At 35.6% G+C, this 22022-nt stretch overlaps 1 protein-coding gene across 1 annotated transcript in view; it reads right to left on the bottom strand.

Annotated features, from left to right (window-relative positions):
• TMEM232 (transmembrane protein 232) overlaps window positions 1-22022 on the bottom strand; it is a 157583-nt gene that overhangs the window by 5724 nt on the left and 129837 nt on the right. The gene's annotated exons all lie outside the window — the stretch shown is intronic.

Raw genomic sequence — 22022 nt, 5'->3', positions numbered from 1 at the left:
ATTCTCCTAGGAGATGTATACTATAGCTTGTCAGTAAAAAATGAGATGTAAGGATATGAAATGCGAAAGAACAGTTGAAGTTGACTATGATCAATGGGGAGATGAAAGTGTGCCTCACCATACGTAGCCCCATGACCCTGGATATTCTGGTGGAAGTCTAAGTCTAAGAATTTGAACTAAGGCATACTAAACACACACACACACACACACACACACACACACACAAACAAAACAAAACAAAAAAAACAGTGATGTGACTTCGGTATTTCTCCTAGCTCTTCGTAATACTAAGAGAGGAACTGTGACAGACAGCTTAGCAACAGCTCAATGAAAGTGTTGGAAGTGCAAAGTGGGGACTAAGCTATTGGAGATATATTGTTAAACTGTTCACATAATAATTGTATTATTTTAGATATTTTGAAATAATTATTGTGAGTCCAGAAATAGGTAAAGCAACAAAATGGTGATAGAGAATATGGCTTTGTAGGAGAGAAAGTGGGTTTATAAAATAAAGCTATTAGGCAAGAACCTAGTAAGTGACATAACTGGTGGAATATTTTCCAAATTCAAACAAGTCTGATAAATTTTTATAACTATAATATATGTCTACATGCACTTTTTCAAGTTGCTCTGTATATGGAGCTCTATATTTTTGATACCCTATGGTTCCCTCATATCACCAGGTTGTCTTTCTTTACACTGTACTAAACGTTTCTCAAATATTTCCTTTATCTTCATCTTCAACATCATTTCCCTGATTTAAACCATCATTCTTACCTGGACATAGACCTCTTCTTTCAAATCCCTGCATCCACCATGTCTTAACCTCTTCTCCCCCTCTTATCTCTGCACAAGGCTGGTTAATGTCTATTTATGCATCAGCTCTCAGTTCAAATCCACTACCATAGCTCTCAATCCACCATGGGCCTTTCCTTCATACTTATCTCAATTGTAATTTTAAATTTTTCTGTGTGCCTGTGTGAGTTTTATATTTCCTGGTTAGAATATGAGCTACATGATTGTGCAGATGGTTTGCTTATCATTGTTTTATCAGTTCCCAATATAATTAGTGAATTATAGAATGTATAAGTGAAAGTTGTGACATTGGGAAGAGTCTACCACAAAACATACTTATGTTAGTAGAGCAATGTCCAGTATATCCAGGGAATGACAATTGTAGGAGACAAGTCACAGAGTAAAACGAATAGCAGGAGTTCAACTCAAGTGGCTGGTGACCATAGGAAATAAATGGAGCCCTCTCCCAACCCATAAGATTCAGAACTATTGTAGGGCAGAAGAGCAGTGACCTTTCCACTGCATGCTGAATAGGAGCTCTAGTCCTTCTATTAAAATATTAGAAGAAAATATGATTCTAGAATGTTGGGAAATTTGGGGACATCTGGGAGCTGACACAGATTAACTATATTTAACAAAATTTGAGCACTTCTGATATTCAAAGAAATGTGCTAAATACTGTGAAAAAGGAATAAGAATAGTATAATTATTTAAAGGTTAAAAATATTCAAGTAACTTGCCTCAGATTCCTTCTTGAATTATAAAAGTTTTAAATTTAAATTAAAGAGATACATAATAATATATTAGAAAACATTTAAAATGAAAAGGTTAGATGGGTATGCTTATGATTCGGTGATTTCTAGTTATTTCAGTTGAATAGTTTGTACTTGAAAAGAAAATTTCATAGATAACAATAATACAAGACAACTTGAGGCCTAAGAGAGACAAACATTCAATGATATAAACAAAAATATAGTAAAACTAGAGGCCCAGTGCACAAAATTCGCACACAGGTATGGTCCCTAGGCCTGGCCTGTAATCAGGGTCATCTTCCCAGGCTGCCTGCAGCTGTCCCTGCCCCATGATGCCACCCACCCCTGGTTCCCCATTTGCCATCAGGTGATTGGAGCCTGCGGGCTGGGGGTAGGAACCGAGAGGTCAGCCATTCCCACCCACTCACCAGCCCCGCCTCTGCTGTGGGTCACCCTCTATGTGTGGGGCAACTGGCTGGGCAGGGGCCTTGGCCTGGTACCTCCCACATCCCCTGCCATCTACCCCTGGTTCCCCATTCACCATTGGGTGATCGGGGCCTGCCAGCCAAGGAAAGGAACCGAGAGGTGGTCAGTGCGCCTCATAGTGGCTATTTGAGCAGTCATTCTGGTTGTTCTGCCGTTAGGGTCAATTTGCATAGTACCCTTTTATTATATAGGATTATTATAAAGGATGGTTAAGCATATGGTTCTGCCACCTAGTATTATTTAATCCCTCTGTTCCTGTTTTTTCCATTTTTAATATAAAAATTATATATTTTATTTTTATTTTATAAATATTAAAAATAAATAAGACATAAACCATTTTTGATGGAGCAAACACTGAACAAATTTAAGGTGAATTATTCTTTTTTTAAATTCTTTATTGTTTAAAGTATTACATATGTCTCCTTTTTCCCCCATTGACTCTCCTCAGCTGTTTCCACCCCGCAGCACATGCTCTCATGCCCCTACCGTTTGTGTCCATGGGTTATGCTTATATGTATGCATACAAGTCCTTTGGTTGGTCTCTTACACCGTCCCCCCTCTCCCCTGCCTTCCCTCTGAGGTTGGACGGTCTGTTCAATGCTTCTATGTCTCTGGATCTATTTTTGTTCATCAGTTTATGTTGTTCATTATATTCCACATATGAGTGAGATCATATGATATTTATCTTTCTCTGACTGGCTTATTTCATTTAGCAAAATGCTCTCCAGGTCCATTCATGCTGTTGCAAGTGGTAAGAGTTCCTTCTTTTTCACAGCAGCGTAGTATTCCATTGTGTAGATGTACCACAGTTTTCTAATCCACTCATCTGCTGATGGGCAACTTAGGCTGTTTCCAAATCTTAGCTATTGTAGATTTTGCTGCTATGAACATAGGAGTGCATATATCCTTTCTGATTGGTGTTTTTAATTTTTTGGGATATATTCCTAGAGGTGGGATTACTGGATCAAATCGGAGTTCCATTTTAAATTTTTTGAGGAAATTCCATACTGTTTTCAACAGTGGCTGCACCAGTATGCATTCCTTACTTGTTATTGATCTGTTCAGATTTTCTATTTTTTTTTTTTATGATTCAGTCATTGTAGATTGTATGATGGTTCTAGAAATTTATTCATTTCTCCTACTTTATTAATCTGTTGGCATATAATTGTTCATAGTGGTCTCATGATCCTTTGTCTTTTTGTGGTATCTGTTGAAATATCTTTTATTTTACTTTATTTTATTTTAGTCTTCTCTCTTTTAATCTTGGAAAGTCTAGCTAAGGGTTTGTCAAATTTGGTTACTTTTCTTTTGTTTTATGGATTTCTTCAAATTTTTTCTAATGTTTCATTTATTTCTGCTCTAAACGTTGTTGCTTCCTTCCTTCTGCAAATTTTAGGCTTATTTTGTTTTACTCTTTATAGTTCCTTGAAGTATAATGTTTGGTTATTGAGATCTTTCTTTTTTTTCTTAATATAGGCATTTGTTACTCTAAATGTCCCTCTTAGAACAATCTTTGCTGCATCCTAAAATTTTTGGTATGTTATGTTTCCATTTTCATTTATTTCAAGATATTTTTTATATTCTATTTGATTTCTTGACTCATTGGTTGTTCAGGAGACTATTGTTTAATTTCTACATATTTGTGATTTTCCAGTTTTTCTCTTGTTAATAATTTATAGTTTTATAACATTTTGGTTGGAAAAGATACTTGGTATGATTCCAGTGCTTTTAAATTTGCTTACACTTGGTTCATGACCGAACATATGATCTATCCTGGAGAATGTTCCATGTTCACTTAAGAACAATGCATGTTCTGCTACTTTGGGGTAGAATGTGAAATATATTAGGTCAATTAGGTCTAAAGTATATTCAAGTTCAATGTTTCCTTTTTATTCTTCTGTCTAGATAATCTATCAATTGTTGAAAGTGGAGTATTGGTGTCCTCTACTATTTTTGTAATATTGTCTGTTTCTCCCTTCAGATATGTTAATTTTTGCTTAATATAATTTGGTGCTCCCAAGTTTGGTGCCTATATATTTACTAGAAGCCTGATGCACGAAATTCTTGCAAGAGTAGTACTTTCTTCCCCTGGCTGCCGGCACTGGCTTCCCTTAGGCACCGGGACCCAGGCTTCCCTTGTAGCCCTGGCTTTGTCAGGAAGCTTGTCCAGAAGGACATCTGGTTTAATTAGCATATTATGCTTTTATTATTATAGATAATTGTTATTACCTCTTGATTAATTAAACTCTTTGTCATTACATAATAGTTTTTGAGTTGAAGTCTATTTTGTCCAAGTAAGTATGGCGCTATTCTTGCTCTGTTTCTACTTGCATGGAACATCTTTTTCATCCCTTTACTTTGAGTCTCTTTGTGTTCTTAGAACTGAAGTGAGTCTCTTATATGCAGCACAGAGTTTGAGTTTTGTTTTTATGCATTCAGCCACTCTGTAGTTTTTGATTGGAGAATTTAGTCCATTAACATTTAAAGTAATTATTGATGGGTTTAACTCATTTCTCATTATCTTTTGTGTATTTACTTTAGGTTTTTGCTTTGTGACTTATGTAAAAGATTTTATAGATAGAACAGACTATTTTAAGCTAATAACAACTTAAATTCAGTCACAAACAAAATTAGATCTTAAGTTTACCATCCAATTATATTTCAGTACTATTTTCCCTAATTCCATTTTAATTCAGTACTCTTGGGAACCATGGATCTTCCTGGAAACTGAAAGTTTTCCAATCCTTAGAGACACATTTAATCATAACTTTCATACTCAAAACCCCACCTGGTAATATTTAATATTTTATGCATCTTTAAAGCAGTAGGATTAAAAATAAATAATTTCTGGACACATAAATGACAGATTTTTCATCTCAAATAATGTTGATTTTCTATTTTATAAAGCTGATTCATTCAAGTAGCAAATCATATGTCTTTTCTTTTAACACTATTCTTGTTTTCTTTCACCATAATTTCCTTGCCTAAATCAGAACACCTCAAGATTATAGGTTCCTGTAAGACAAGATTTAAAGTATGGATATTTATAACAAAGTTATCCAAAGTTAAAAAACTAACAACATAATGCTCATTATGCTAAGCGAAATAAGCCAGTCAGAGAAAGATAAATATCACATGATCTCACTCACTTATGGAATATAATGAACAACATAAACTGATGAACGAAAATAGAACCAGAGACATAGAAGCATCAAACAGACTGTCCAACCTATGAGGGAAGGCGGGGGGTGAGGGAGTAAGATAATAACTTGTATGCATGCATATGAGCATATCCAATGGACACAGACAGTAGCGAGGTGAGGGCATGTGCTGGGGGTTGGGGTGGCCGGGGAGAGATCAATAGGGGAAAAGGAGACTCATGTAATACTTTAAACAATAACGAATTTAAATTAAAAAAGCACAAATACATTTTCTTGTATATTTTTAAGGGTGGGTTAATAAAGTAAGAGCTTGTTCTCAATTTGACTATTACTATTACCATTACTTGATCTCACATTAACAGTATCTTGTACCTATTTAATTGCCTTTGTTTTGTAGTTCTTGAATTATAAAACATTTTATAGATTTAGTCCTTCCAGTGAGAGTTAAAAATTGTTCTGCTCTCACCCCTCCAACATCGATAGCTGGGTAGTGATCCTGTTTCTGCTTGGCATGAAGAACTGCCACTCAAGGGAAACTGTAGGGTCCTTGGCTTCTACTAATCCCAGTGATCTTGTCCCAGGGGCTCTGTCCCAGACATTATCTGCTACAGTTTCAGTCTTGCTTTGCTTTGCCAGCCAGACTATTGATCTGGTAGTTTCCATATACAGAACCTATTAGAAAGTTTCAGGTGTCACTTTCACATTGACTAGACCTTACAAAAGCAACTAAGGAACACAAAGTCTAGGCTTGTTGAACTTTAATTTCTTTTCAATTCACTGAGTCAAAATCTCCATTGGGATGTTCCACTGAAACAATTATTCCTATATTTCAGACTAAAATTTGCAATGTTAGGCCGAGGATAGTTCTCTGCCACCGTAGCATTGCTGATGCATCTTCTGTTTCAGTTTATCCACAATCCCCTAAATAAATTTTGTCATTAGAGTCTGAGGTTTTTTTCATAAGTTTCATTTTAGACAAAAATCTGTATGGTTATCCGAACAGAATTGTGCTGTGACTTAAAGATGCCAGAAGACATAATAAAAGGATGCTAAGTTTCTTTAAAGGCAGTTTATAGAAACTAATGGAGATGGTTTCACAAACTAAGAGAAAATACATTGTGCTCCAGGCTGAGGTATGGCTCCATGAACACCTCTGAAAAACCTGGAAGGATGAGTAGTGTTAGTGTGAATAAAGGTGCATATGTCTTAAGTGAGTACATGTATCAAAGAGCTTTTTGAGTTTGCATAGAGAACAAGTGACAACTTTAGTTTTTAATGTGTTGAGTTTAAGTGTCTTCTTTTAAAAAAAAAAATATATATATATATTTCAGAGAGGAAGGGAGAGGGAGACAGAGATAGAAACATCAATAATGATAGAGAATCATTGATCAGTTGTGCAATCGGGCATTTGCCCTGACCAGGAATCAAACCATAACCTCCTGGGTCATAGGTCAATACTCAATGGATGAGCCATGCCAGCTGGGCGAGTTTAAGTATCTTCTTACACCAATTGCAACTGGTTGTCACTAGGCCTGTCATCCTGGGAATACTCCTCACCACTGTTTTCTGAACCCACTCTGTTCCATTTTTTAGGTTTATTCCCTCATTTGGAGAAAGATATTCTTAAGAAGCTTCCTAGATGTGGAAAGTAGAAGGTAAATAATTTGAAAATATCTTTATTCTACCCTCACATTTAACAAATTAAAGCAGTAAAATATTCAGTGTCATTTGTTATTTGGACTCTACCCAAATGAAGAACAGAATAGATTCAGTTAAAATTTTATATGAAATGTTTATCTTTTTTCCAATATACTATTAACCAAATATATTAATACCAAGGGATGTTTGTGATTTTAGAGTGAGTATTATTTTCCCTCAGTTTATTGAGGCTGCACCATCTTCTTGCTTCTGATCCTGCTTTTGAGGCATCTGATACCATCCTGATTTCCAAGCATTTGTGGTAGCCTGTTTATTCTCTCTAGAGCTATATTATTCAAGATATTTACTCCTAATTTTATTAATAGGCAAATGCTGTAATCTCAATTAACAAATATATCTGTTGCTTACATAAAGTCTGATGCAGTTCATAATATCTCTATCAAGTGTTGACAGAGCCTGGAGACAACTCAAAAGTTAACAGGGGGAGAATCTACCTTCTAGCATAGTTATAGGATTGGTGGAAAGCCTCAGTCCTAGCTGGCTATTGGTCAATGACATCAGTTTCTTGCCATTGAAACTTCTTGGAGCAACATGGAGTTGATTTTGCTCAGAATAAGTGAGTGTGAGGAGTCCACAAGATAGAAGCCACTACCTATTTATAACCTAATCTTGAAAGTGGCATCTTATCAGTTCTGCTGTATTTATTCATTAGAAGTGAATCACTAAGTCCAGCCATACTCAAAGAAAATAAAGTATATAAGAACATGAATACTGAGAAGCAGGAGTCACTGGAGGCCCTCTTAGAGGCCGCCTACCAGAGGAGTGAAGGCTTTTTCTTGGGGAACCCCCAAATATCATATCTACAGGCTTTTTATTGACATCAGAGACATTAGACGATCACCTGATCTCCTACCTGGGGTGTATCACTCTCCCCCCACACCTCCCAACCCCCAGGGAAAGGAGGGAAGGGGGAAAGTGGGAGTGACAGAGACAGAAAGTCAGGGCTCTGAATCTGACTCTTTCATATGAAGACTTCACCTTCAGCTGAGCCAGTGTGGCTCGGTGGTTGAGTGTGGACCCATGAACCAGGAGGTCATGGTTCAATTCCCTGTCAGGACACATGCCTGAGTTGTGGGCTAAATCCCCAGTAGGGAGTATGAAAAAAGAAAAAAAAAAGACTTCACCTTCATTCAATACAACATTCTTATAGTGTTTGAAGACTTACAAGCAGTAAAACAGTATGATAAGAATTGTTTCAAAATGATTACTCTGACAGTTGTGCAGATTGAACAAGAAATACTGAAAGTTGCAGGACCATTTCAGGAGTTATTGAAACAAGAGTGTTGGCAGTACATAGTAAAGATTGGAAGTTATCTCACCAGAGAAGCAATTGATTGTCATAGCAACTATACAGATTTGGGGGTGGGAAAGTGGAGAAATACAAAAGACCATGTTTTATCCTCTCCTTTCTGCCTTTGAATGACTCAACTCTTGCTGGTTAAAGAGCTTAATAGTACAAATCTTTAGGTTTGATGCTAAACTACTAAGAATGTTTAAATATTAATATCCCACTAGTGCATTATTCCAGACGTTCTAAGCTATAATTTATTGACATGTTGGCATATTTCCATAATTGTGAGGTATACTACAAATAATTTGTTATTAAAAATAGCTAAGGATTGAATTCTGAAAATTATTCATACTAATATAATACACTATACTAGGCTTACAATATCCCCATAATAATACTCTAATTCTTGTCTATTTATAATATGTTCTTGAATGGAATATGATAAATGGAGCATGCTGAAAATGGGACATAATCCAGAATCTGTATTTACTAGTGGCAATCTTTAGTAATATAGGAGTCATTGTAACTGGATTGCAAAGTGGAATTGAGGATCCAACAATACTCTTCTAACAGAAATAGAAAAAAAGGCTCATTTAAAAGCAGGTAGTCTTAGCTTTATAACTGTTTGCTCCCAATGTCTTTACCAACCAGAATTACAGGCACTGATTTTTTGCAGCACCTGGAGAGCTACTTTTTATGATCCCCTATTAGTTCCCCTATATATACAGTTAGCTTCATCAGGTCATAAAAAATAATTAAAAATTAAATAGGAGAAAATTGATGGGTGAGATTATATTGCATCCTACAGAGGTTATTTGCCACAAATGAAATTCTATTGGGGGAGAGAGAAATATCTCAAAGATAAGAAGGGCTCTGTTTTTCTAACAGACTGTTTTCCAATAACACTGTTTGGAGATCTGAGATCCAGACAGAATGGATGGAAAACTATCTCTTCACATTCCAGCATAGCCACATTAGATAAAAGCCTGCCAGATATTGAAACCATACTAGGCAATACGGTCATCAATGTGCTACCCAGTTGTAGATCTAAGAAGGAGCTTCTACTGGCATACAAATGTGTACAGTGGGACACAAATCCAATGTGTAAATTCTGTCTATTGGCAAACACTGGTCGTATAGAGAACTCTCTATACAAGCAAATTGAAGAAAACTTGCAAAAAAATCTGTAAATTATTGATAGATATGAAGAATTATACATTATCTCATATATCCAGAAGAAAATAAACTTTAAAAATTGCTGCAATTTTAGAAGACATATGAATCTGAAAGAAAGGTCAGAAAACTACTTGGCATTCAATAGGATATAGGATCTATAAAATAAGAGCTGAAAAGTTAGAGATAAAAACAATGTGAGATGAGGAAGGATGTTATGAAAAAATAAAGTGTCATGGTAAAAGTTCAATAAATAATAAAAGCAGTTTTAAAAATAAGAAAAATCATTATGAAAAATGAACCAGTGTTTTGGATTACCAATTCAAAAAAAATTCCAAAGTTAGAGGAAAGTAAAACCTGAAAATAAATGAGAGAAAGTATAACTAAAATGGAATAAATAAAATGTGATTCAACCTAAGAATTATCAATTATACTAAAGAGAAAAATTGTTATAGAAACAGTATTAAAAAAATATGATCACAGAAAATTTATAGATCTGAAAAATGACCTAAGTACATGGAAATGATTTTCTGTACCAGTTCAAAAAGGAAATAGAGACTCAAGTAAAAAAATAAACTACAAGGATAAAAGTAAAATTCTCCAAATAATGAGAGGAAAATAAGTAAACATAAATAAAATCACGCTTAGTTTTCTCCTCTACAATATGAAATTGAAAAAATGATTTGCTCTTAAGAATCTTTAGATTTTCACATACTTAAAAATAAATTCCTTCTTTATACTTTCCATAAAGTACTTACATTAGGAGATTAAGAATGGGGGTAATTCAAGCTTTGGTGATACTTCTAACCAAAATAGAGAACAAGAAAGGGCAATCATACTGAGAGAAAGCCATTGGACTGTAAGCTCTTTGAGGCCAATGATCTGTTATAGTTCTAGAAATTAACATTTAGCCAATACTTGTACAAAGACTAGCAATGAAAATTGAACCAAATTAAATGTAAATTTTTTATATTTAATAATTGTTTTAAATTTGTTACATCATTAATAAAAATATAATTTTGCTTAAGGAGAAAATGTAACTTACTTAATAAATTTAAATCATATTAATATGATCTAAAATATACATTATAGTTTTAAAATATAAAAAATTAACTGAAAATGTGTTACATTCCCCCTGTTATATGGAGTAGAGAAATGATCAGAAGAAGGATATTATACAAAATATGTTTTATTATTTATTTAGATACTTTTTATCATATATAATTTCTTTTAGAAATGTGAATATAATCATGAGAATTAAAAACAATATATATGCCTTTCTAATCATTGGGGTAAATCAAAATAAGAATAACAAGTTCTAGCCCTAACCGGTCTGGCTCAGTGGATAGAGCGTTGGCCTGTGGACTATAGGGCCCCAGGTTCGATTCTGGTCAAGGGCATGCACCTTGGTTGCAGGCACATCCCCAGTAGGGAGTGTGCAGGAGGCAGCTGATGGATGTTTCTTTCTCATCCATGTTTCTAACTCTCTATCCCTCTCCCTTCCTCTCTGTAAAAAAAAAAAAAAAAAAAAAAAATCAATAAAATATATATTTTTAAAATAATAATAATAAGTTCTAAATAGAAAAAAATGCAAGGAATTATACATAACACTTAAAAGAAAAAGACAGAAGACATATGAATTGTAATAATAAAATTAGATGCCATTAATACCATATAAGCCAAAGAAAAAATGTGATATGTTACCAAGTATGGGATCTTTTTCTAAATATGATAAAAATTACAATCATTATCTTCTTACTAGAGGCCTTGTGCATGAAATTTGTACACTTGGGGGGTCCCTCAGCCTGGCCTGCACTGTCTCGCAGTCCGGGAGCCCTCGGGGGATGTCCGACTGATGGCTTAGGCCCACTCCCCATAGGGGAGCTCCTGCATTGAGTGTCTGCCCCCTAGTGGTCAGTGCATGTCATAGTGACCGGTCATTCCATCATCGGACTGAAACCAGCTCTCCGACATCCCTGAGGGGTCGTAGATTGCGAGAGGGTGCAGGCCAGATCGGGGGACCCCATTGGTGCACAATCAGGGCCAGTGAAGGACACAGGAGGTTGGCCAGCCAGGGAAGGACCACAAGAGGGTTCCAGGGCATGTCTTGCCTGTCTAGCTCAGTCCCGATCGTCCGGACCCCAGCAGCAAGTTAACCTACTGGTCAGAGCATCTGCCCCCTGATGATCAGTGCACATCATAGCAACTGGCTGACCCATCAGCTGTCTTCCCCATGATGGTCAGTGCACATCATAGCAACTGGCTGACCCATCAACTGTCTTCCCCCTGGTGGTCAGTGCACATCATAATGAGCGGTTGAGCGGCCTTAGCCGCTTATGCTTTTAGCATATTATGCTTTTATTGGTTGAACTGCCTACTGGAGGATCGGACACTTAGCATATTAGGCTTATATTACATAGGATAGTTCAGCAGTATACTTAAGGGAAAATTTGTTTATAAGCACTATCTAAAATACTGAGAAAAGTTCCAACTACTATTTTTTGTTGATTCTGGCTAAGTAGTGCAGTATTTTCTAGCAAAGTAAACTACCATAGACTCTTATTCAGTTTAGAATGCTTTTTTTTAACATCTGACTTCTAAAGTAAAGCTGGCTACAGAATCTTGGCATTAAGAAATGACCTGTTACAATTGCAGTCGAGTAACAATTGTCCATCATGCACAAAACATTACATATACTTAAGAGAAATATAATAAAATGCTATTTGAATTGATTTTATAATAATTACTACAGATAATAGGAAAAGCAATAATTAGTACTAGGTAAGACAAAATGCATTTTGTAGCACAGGCAATTGAAGATTGTTGACTAGTGGATTAGTTAATCTCTTCCAGCTTCTTAGTTTTCCCTCATTGTTCCTTTCAGTTTTGAACAGTACAATATAGTACACTTTTATTTGAAGAACCTATTCAGATGGCTTACATTTCCATGGGATTGATTTTTGCAGCATCTGAAGTACAGGTAGTAGTTTGTTCTGTGTGCACACAGAAAAACCTTGAATTGATTTAAAAGGAAGCAGGTCAGTGTAGATCAATTTAGGCCATGCCAACCCATGAAGAGATGCAAATTAGGATTGTCCTACTGAGACTGAAAATAGATTCCATCAAATCTTCTCTAAGCAGATTCTGAAAATGTATCTTAAAAGAGACAGCCATAAAAATACCAAGATTCGTGTAGTACTATGAATAAAGAGGAAATGGAAGAAAGGGCAGGGGATAAAAAGATATTTCAACAAAATAATTTCCCAATATACTGCCTAGAGTTTTTGTTTTCTATGTTTAGTTTAGGAAGAAAGGTACTGTTGGAAGAACAAATAAAAGAGCAATCTACTAATGGCTTTATGCCAACTGATCTTGTCATTCATACTTTCTCCCTCAAAAATGACAAAGGCCAATATTCAGTTCCAAATTCAAGGGACAACATTGCATCTGAATGCATGCATATACTCTTTTCATTGTGTGAGGTGCTTATCGGAAAGATTTTTAGTGAAGCACCTGGAAAACCAAAATGTTATAATACATAGGGGGTGTAGCTCAGGAGTAGAGCATTTGACTGCAAAATGTTATAATACATAAAGCCACTGCACCAAAAATTGGACTTGGAGAAACACACTGCTGTGGCGTAGCAATTACTTGGCTGATGTCAGAAGATCATTGCTCTACCTTGTCAACAATTTCATCTTAGAAAGAGAATGTGAAAAATGACTTTACAATGTCTTTTGGTCTATTTCTCTGCAGCACAATGAGCTATTTCTCGTAATTTGTTACCAAAGAGAAGTGAATTCCCTATTTTGAGAACCTCATGTATAAGACACCTGATTTTAAATCTCTATTGTATACTTGAAACTGTTCAGTACTAAGGTGCTCATTCAGAGCAAATTCTTTGGCAGACACGTTTTCAGCTTGGGTGGAACTAGAGATTCCTCAGTGGGGATATTTTATTTTATTTTTTGTTAATCCTCATCAGAGGGTATTTTTCCATTGATTTTTAAATATAGTGGGAGGGGGAGAGAAACATCCATGTGAGAGACACATATACCTAGGCTCCAGCAAGGGCCCTGACCAAGGACAGGGCTGGAGCCTGCAACCAAGGTACATGCCCTTGACCAAAATAGAACCAGGGACCCTTCAGTCCTCAGGCTGACGCTCTGTCTACTGAGCCAAACCAGCGAGGTCTGCAGCAGGATCTTAGTCCTGGTCTGCCACTACCCAGCTAGGTATAACACGGCCTCCTTGCACTTCAATTTCCTCATCTCATCCTCTCATTTGAGCCTCTCTTCTGTTTGTCTCTCACTAAGCCTTAGTTTTCTTATCTGAGTCATTCATCTTAGTGGCCTCTTCGGGTCTTTTACTATTTCACTTTTTAACAAACAAGGCTCAGTTTTAATTCAATAATCCAAGAAATAAAGGCCAATGTTATAAAACAAACACCATAGGGCTAAAAAAGGACATTAAAAATGATGAAAAAAATTTAATCCACTTGTGTGTGGATCTAAAAATTGTGCTATAGAATACATGAAGCAAATACAATGGGACTGAAAAGAGAAGACACATCTACAATTTAGATTTGACATATCCATAATACTTGGATACTTCAACAATTCTCTCTCAGAATTTAATATAACAAATAGACAGAAGATCAATAAGGATATTGAAACCTGAAACAACACTATCAATCAACTTGATGTAATTAACATTATAGAGCATTCCAACTAACAACAGCAGAATACAAATTATGGCTCCAAATATTGTCTTTGTTCACCAAGATAGTATTCTAAGCCATAAATAAAATCATAGCATATTTAAATTAATGAAAATCACAAAAGGTTTATTCTAATACTGTAAAAAAAAAAAAACTTAAATTAAAAAACAGTAATGGAAAACTACCTGGAAAATCTTCAAATACTTGGAATTAAGCTACATGCTTCTAAATAACCCATGAGTCAAAAAGAAAGTCACATGGAAAATTAGAAGGTATTTTAAATTAAAAAAATAAAAACAAAATTTGTGGAATGCAGTTTAAGCAGTGCTTAAAGGGAAACGTATAAAATTAAATGTTTATATTAGGAAACAAAAAAAAAATCAACTCATTGATCTAACCTTCCACTTTAACAAATTGATAAAGAAAACCAAATTAAGTCCTAAGATGTAGAAGAAAGTATAATATAGACATGATATTCAGTGAAATTGAAAGTGGAAAAAACTATAAAGTAAATGGAAACCAAATTCTTGTTTTTCCCAAAGATCAATAAAAACAATAAACCTCTGGTCAGACTTACCAAATAAAAAAATAAAACAAAACAAAAACAGAAGATACAAATTACCAATATCAGAATAGAAATGGAAACATCATTACAAATTCCACAAACATTAAAGGGATAACAAAAAATTATAAACACTCTAATGCCAATAAATTCAACAACTTAGATGCAATAGGCAAATTCCTTAAGGCAAAAATTATCAAAGTTCACTCAAGAATAAAAGGAGTATAACATGACTACTCATATAAAGGAATTGAATTCTAAGAAAGAAAATACCAAGCTCAATCAGTAATGCTTCTAAACTTTTAAGAAAGAAATGCCAATACCATAGAAACTTCATAAAAGTAACATTTCCTAATTCATATTATGAGGCCAGCATTGCCCTTATGCAAAACTAGAAATAAGCATTACAAGAAAATATTAGTGATCAATATATTTCATGAACACGAGCGTAATATTTTAAGCAAAATAATAGCAAATCAAATCCAGTAATATATTAAAGGGATAATAAATTCTGAACAAATAGGTTTTATCCCCCAAGAATGCCATTTCAACATTGAAAAAAATCAATCATAATTATCATATAACTAGACTAAAGAGGAAAGCCTTCATATGATTACTTCTGTAGGTAAAGAAAAGTTTTTAACAAAATTCAATATTTATTCATGATAAAAAGTCTTTGAAAACTAGAAATAGAAGGAAACTTCCTTAATCTGATGAAGGACATCTATGAAAACCTATAGCTTACATTCTCCATAATGGTGAAAGCTAAATGCTTTGCCTTTAAGATCAGAAACAAAACAAGGATATTTGCTCTCACCACTCCTACTCAACATTGAACTAGAGGATCCTAACCAGTGTAATCAATACTTTTCAAAAAGGAATAAGTAGAAATTATCTTGACTCCATTGTATGCTCTTGCTGCTTTTGTCAAATATTAATTGAGCATAATAACTTGGGTCGATTTCTGGGTTCTCTGTTCTGTTCCATTGGTCTACATGTCTGTTCTTGTGCCAGTACCAGGCAGTTTTGAGAACAGTGGCTTTGTAATATAGCTTGATATCAGTCTTGTGATCCCTCCAACTTTGTTCTTTTTTCTCAGGATTGCTGTGGCTATTCAGGGTCTTTTTTTTATTCCAGATGAATTTTTGGAGTTTGTTTTAGGTCTGTATAATATGCCGTTGGGATTTTAATGGGGATTGTATTGAATGTATAAATTGCTTTGGGTAATATGGACATTTTAATGATGTTGAGTCTACCAATCCATGAACACGGTATATTCTTCCATTTATTTATGTCTTCCTCCATCTCTTTTTTTCACTGTCCTGTCGTTTTCCAAATACAGGTCTTTTACCTCCTTAGTTAAGTTTATTCCTAAGTATCTTTTTTTTTTTTTTTTTGGTGTAATAGTAAATGGGATTATTTTTTTTTTTAGTTTCTCTTTCTGTGAGTTCATTATTGGTGTATAAAAAGGCCATAGATTTCTGGGCATTAATTTTGTATCCTGCTACATTGCCGAATTCATTTATTAAGTCTATTAGTTTTTTGATAGAGTCTTTAGGGTTTTCTAATAAACTCAAAATGGTTAAAGGACTTAAGTGGGAAACCATAAAAATCTTAGAAGAATCCATAGGCAGCAAAATATCAGACATATGTTGTAACAATATCTTTACCGATATAGCTCATAGGGCAATGAAAACTAAGGAGAAAATAAACAAATGGGACTACATCAAAATAAAAAGCTTCTGCACAGCAAAAGAAACCATCAAGAAAACAACAAGAAAGCCCACTGCATGGGAGAACATATTTGCCAATGCTATCTCAGAGAAGGGTTTAATCTCCAAAATTTACAGGAAACTCATACAGCTTAACAAAAGGAAGATAAACAATCCAATAAAAAAATCGACAAAATACCTAAATAGACACTTTTCAAAAGAGGATATACAGAAGGCCAAAAGACATATGAAAACATACTCAAAGTCACTAATCATCCAAGAGATGCAAATCAAAACAACAATGAGGTACCATCTCACACCATCAGAATGGCTATCATCAACAAATCAACAAACAACAAGTGCTGGCAATGATGTGGAGAAAAAGGAACCCTCAGGCACTGCTGGAGGGAATGCATACTGGTGCAAGCCACTGTGGAAAACAGTATGGAGTTTCCTCAAAAAGTTAAAAATGGAACTCCCATTTGACCCAGTAATCCCACTTCTAGGAATATATCCCAAGAAACTAGAACACCAATCAGAAAGGATATATGCACTCCTATGTTCATAGCAGCACAATCTACAATAGCTAAGATTTGGAAACAGCCTAAGTACCCATCAGCAGATGAGTGGATTAAAAAACTGTGATACATCTACACAATAGAATATTACGCCACTATAAAAAAGAAGGAACTTTTACCATTTGCAACAGCATGGATAGACCTGGAGAGCATTATGGTAAGCAAAATAAGCCAGTCAGAGAAAGATAAATATCACATGATCTCACTCATATGTGGGTTAAAATGAACAACATAAACTGATGAACAAAAATAGATCCAGAGACATAGAAGCATTGAACAAACAGTCCAACCCCAGAGAGAAGGTGGTGGAAGGGGATAAGAGATCAACCAAAGAACTTGTATGCATGCATATTAGTATAACCAATGGACAGGGACATTGGGGTGGTGGGGGCTTGTCCTGGAGGGCGGGAGTGGCAGGTGGTGGGGGGAGTGCGGGGCACTCAGGGATAAAGGAGACATATGTAATACTTTAAACAATAAAAAAAAAAGGAATAAGTAAAACTGTCTTTACTTGCAGCTGATATGATTATCTGCTAAAAATCTTATGAAATCTACAAAAAAGTATTTAGAACTAATAAGTGAGTTTAGCAAGGTTACACATTAAAAGGCCATTATACAAAAATCAATTGCAATTCTATATACTATCAATGAATAATTAGAAACCCCAATACAAAGGTTTTATAATAGCAATGAAAACATGAAATAATTAGATATAAGTCTAGCAAAATATAGATAGCATCTATCTTCAAAAAATTAGAAAACACTGATAAGAGAAACAAAATAACGATCTAAATTCAGGGAGAGATATTCATGTTCCTGAATTGGAGAAGTCAATATTGTGAAGATGTCAATACTCTTCAAATTGATCAGAGATTAGTGCAATCACAATCATACCTCAGTAGAATTTATATTTAGCCACAGATCAATTGATTATAACAGTTACATAGAAAAGCAAAAGAGCTAGAATAACAAGCAATTTTGAAAAATAAGAATACTACCTGGGTTTATTATAGAGCTACAGTAAATGAGAGAGTGTGTTATTGACATCAGGATAGACAATGAGATCAATGGAAATATATCCACAAAAATGCAGTCAATTGTATTTTGACAAATGTGCAAATGCAGTTACAATGGATCAATAGTAGCCTCTTAAATGGTGCTGAGATAACTGCAATGATATATACACACAAAAAAGAAAATAACATAAAGAACTAACAAAAACTTTGTATGATATAGAAAATTAACTCAAAATGCACAAAGACAAACATAAAACTTAAAATTATAATACTTCCATGTGAAAATAGGAGAAAAGTGTTTGTGGGTTGTGCAAGATTTCTTACTATACCAAAAGCATGAGCTATTCAATTTAAAAAAAATCATAAATTGGACTTTGTCAAAATTAAAAACTTGCCCTCTGTGAAGTACACTGGTAAGAGAATGTAGATATATCACAGAGAGGGAGAAAATATTTTCAAAATAAATATTATTCAAAAGAGTAATATCTACTGTTTTTTGAAGTCTCAAATGTCATTCATTTAAAAACAACAATAAAACGTGGCCAAAGGATTTCACAAAGGAAGATCTTTGGATGCTAAATAAGTACATAAAAATGTGCTCTATATAACTAGTCATTAGGTGAAGGAGATTTAAAACCACAATGAGATACCACTACATCCCTATAAGAATGGCTGCAATTATAAAACAGAAACAACAAAAAAGCCGACAATACCAAGTGCTGACAATTAGAATGTTCATATAGAATTCCTGATGGAAAGGTAAAGCAGTTCAATAAATACTTGGAAAACAGTATAGCTGTTTTCTTTAAAGCTAAAGATACTTTTAACATACAATCCAGGAATCTCACCCCTAAGTATTTATTGAGGGTAAATAAAATTATGTTTATCCAAAACCCTTATGTGAATGTTTAGTGGTCATGTTTACAGTCACAGAAAACTGGAAACCAAGTGTCCCTGAACTGATGTATGAATAAAATCTTGGTATATCCATGCAATGAAATCTACTCTTCGATATAAAGGAATACATACACCAACATAGATTAGTCTCAAATACATTATGCTTAGAGAGAAAAAGTCAACTTAGGCACTATAAGTTAAAATGGAATGCAAATAAGGTATTCCAATGAAAATAACACTGTATAGTACAAGGAAACTATTCCATCTTTTTATAAAAATGACTGTAAAAGCCTCAGTTAGATAGTAATAAATGATATACATTATAATGCATTCTGAAGTTTGTATGTATGTTGATTAGACAAAGTGGCAAAGTACTCACTTATATACACTGAGTGGCCAGATTATTATGATCTCTGAACACATAATAATCTGGCCACTCAGTGTGTGTGTGTGTGTGTGTGTGTGTGTGTGTGTGTTAGAGGCCCGGAGCATGAATTCGGGTGGGGTCCAGCCAGCCTGGCCACAGGGAGGGGACATGGGCGGTTGGCCAGCCTGCCTGCTGGTCGAACTTCTGGTATTATGCATTCAGAGATCATAATAATCTGGCCACTCAGTGTGTGTGTGTGTGTGTGTGTGTGTGTGTGTGTGTGTGTGTGTGTGTATCCTACCTAATAATAGACAAATATGCAAATTGACCGTACCTTCGCTATGCCCGCGATTGGCCAGGAGGCGCGGGGGGGGAGGGACTCGGGGTGGCCGATTGGGCCGGCGGGAGGCTGAGCTTGTGTCGCCAGCGGCGGCTTGAGCTCAGCGTCTGCACCATGGCTGTGCTGCGGCACAGAAGGGGCCTCTGGGGCAGCTAGTTCACGTCCCACCGCGGACCATCAAAAGCGGGGGAGCTGGGTGCCTGTCTGCTGGTGCATCAGGCCTTTCAGAAGCCTCTGGTGGGGTGGAGGCTTCTGAAAGGCCTGGTGCACCAGCAGACAGGCACCCAGCTCCCCCGCGAACGAAAGCAAAAGTGTGGGAGCTGGGTGCCTGTCCACTCAGGCACCAGGCCTTTCAGAAGCCTCCAGCATGGCGGAGGCTTCTGAAAGGCCTGGTGCACCAGCGATCAAAAGCAAAAGTGTGGGAGCTGGGTGCCTGTCCGCTCAGGCACCAGGCCTTTCAGAAGCCTTCGCCGCGCCGGAGACTTCTGAAAGGCCTGGTGCACCAGCGGACAGATAACCAGCTACCCTACAATGGAAAGCAAAAGCGTGTAGGGGACCCTACACATGCATGATTCAATCATGCACTGGGCCTCTATAATATATATATACCGTATTTTCCGGCGTATAAGACGACTTTTTAACCCAGGAAAATCTTCTATACACCCAGTCGTCTTATACGCCGGAAAATATGGTGTATATATATATATATATATATATATATATATATATATATATATGGTATGTATATATATATATGTATATATATATATATATATATACATATATATATACACATTCATAACTTATTATGCTAAACTTATTATATCTATCTTTCTAGAAGGGGGGGGACTCTTTGAGGATGTGTTTTTCTGCCAAAGCTCATCATATCTTATAAAGGAAGTTTTTCCATCAATTATATCTTTTAAAATCCTATGTCGGTTTATTATAATTGTTTTTCTATTTTAATTTTATCTTAAATTAATTCATCTTTCAACTGTTTTATTTTCTCTACTTAGTTCTCTTGCAGCATTCATTTGTGGGAATTTAGGTTGCAGGCTAATTTAAATTGATGTTTTTATTTCTCTCTCTCATCTCCACCCGTCACTTGTTTTCCTCCTCTTTCTTTCTTTGTTGAACCTTTCTGGTGTCTTAGTTTTACAACCATCTTCTTCAGGTTGTCCCAGTGTTCTAGTACAATCCAAGGTCATAAGTCAGCTTTATAGTGCTCCCTTCCTTTAGTGATAAGGGGATATTGCAGATTCATGAGCCAACTAGTTTAGAGGTTATATCTGTGTCCTCCTAATTTCCAGGTTCTAAGCCACCAGCTTCAGCAGCATTATAGTAGCTATCTTTAGTCCCTTTCAGGAGATAGAGGGACCTGACTGAAACTTCAACAATGAGCCTGGCTGTGACCCCCAAACTTACGTGGGGTACCTTTATTTCCTGAAATCCTCGTAGCAACGGACCCATGGAAGTCTCTTCCATGCTGAGTCCCTTCACAACTTTCTCTTTCTTTTATGATTTAGATATGCGGGTATGCTTTTCTTGTTTGTTTTGTGTGACTATAAATTTTTAATTTTAAAAACTATTTTCATAATCTCCTATGTGTTTGGAGCAGTGAGGAGAAATGGAAAGCTCTTCAGCTTAGAGCATGAACTTACTGTGTTAGCCTGGTTGGAAGTCTTGTATATAAATGACTCCAAATAAGTATCTGCTTAACCGACTTGTATAAAATTACGTCTAATGTAACATTACGGTTATATTCTACTAAGCTCCCCCTCCCTTACTTTCAGCCTTATGTATTGCAGCAAATCAAAATGAATCTCTCTGTGAGGGTAATAAGAATTAAATCTTTGGGATAATCTGCAGGCATTTTTGAGGAGATGAGGCCACTTGACAGCATTTACAGAAATTGATCTAGGCACATTTCTTTCCCAGCCTTATTATTTTATTTACGTACTTCCCACTAGAGAAGATAGATATTAGAGATCGCATTTTATGCTATTGCCTTGGAAACGTCAACTTTCTGCTCTCCTCAACAGTATCAGTAGCAGTTCTTGCTCCCTGATGCCAGGCAAGGTAGAACTCCTATAGACTATAGACTACATGGACCCTCATTTGTACCGAAGCTTTTATTTTTTGACCTATTATCAGGCTGATGTCTCTTAATGTCAAAGGTGCACAAAGCTTCAAAACGCATAGCACTGAGCTTGATCTTTAAAATACAAAACCAAAGGTGTTTTAAATCTTAGGAATAAATTCTGCATTTTACCTTATACTAGTGAATTCAAAATGTAACAGTTTTTGCCTACTGGTCATTGATATGAAAAATAAGTAGCTGTGAGAAAGGACTCCAAATACTTTTCCAAGTACTTGCCTTGGGGAGACACCAAGAACCCTTGGTTTCTTAATGGTTTCTCCATACCGTCTCCCACTGAAAGGAACCAAGGCTC

This window comes from Eptesicus fuscus, chromosome 4, assembly GCF_027574615.1.
Source record: "Eptesicus fuscus isolate TK198812 chromosome 4, DD_ASM_mEF_20220401, whole genome shotgun sequence".
NCBI lineage: Eukaryota > Metazoa > Chordata > Mammalia > Chiroptera > Vespertilionidae > Eptesicus > Eptesicus fuscus.
Note: the sequence above shows the minus strand (reverse complement) of the source record. Positions and strands in the feature narration are given on the sequence as shown.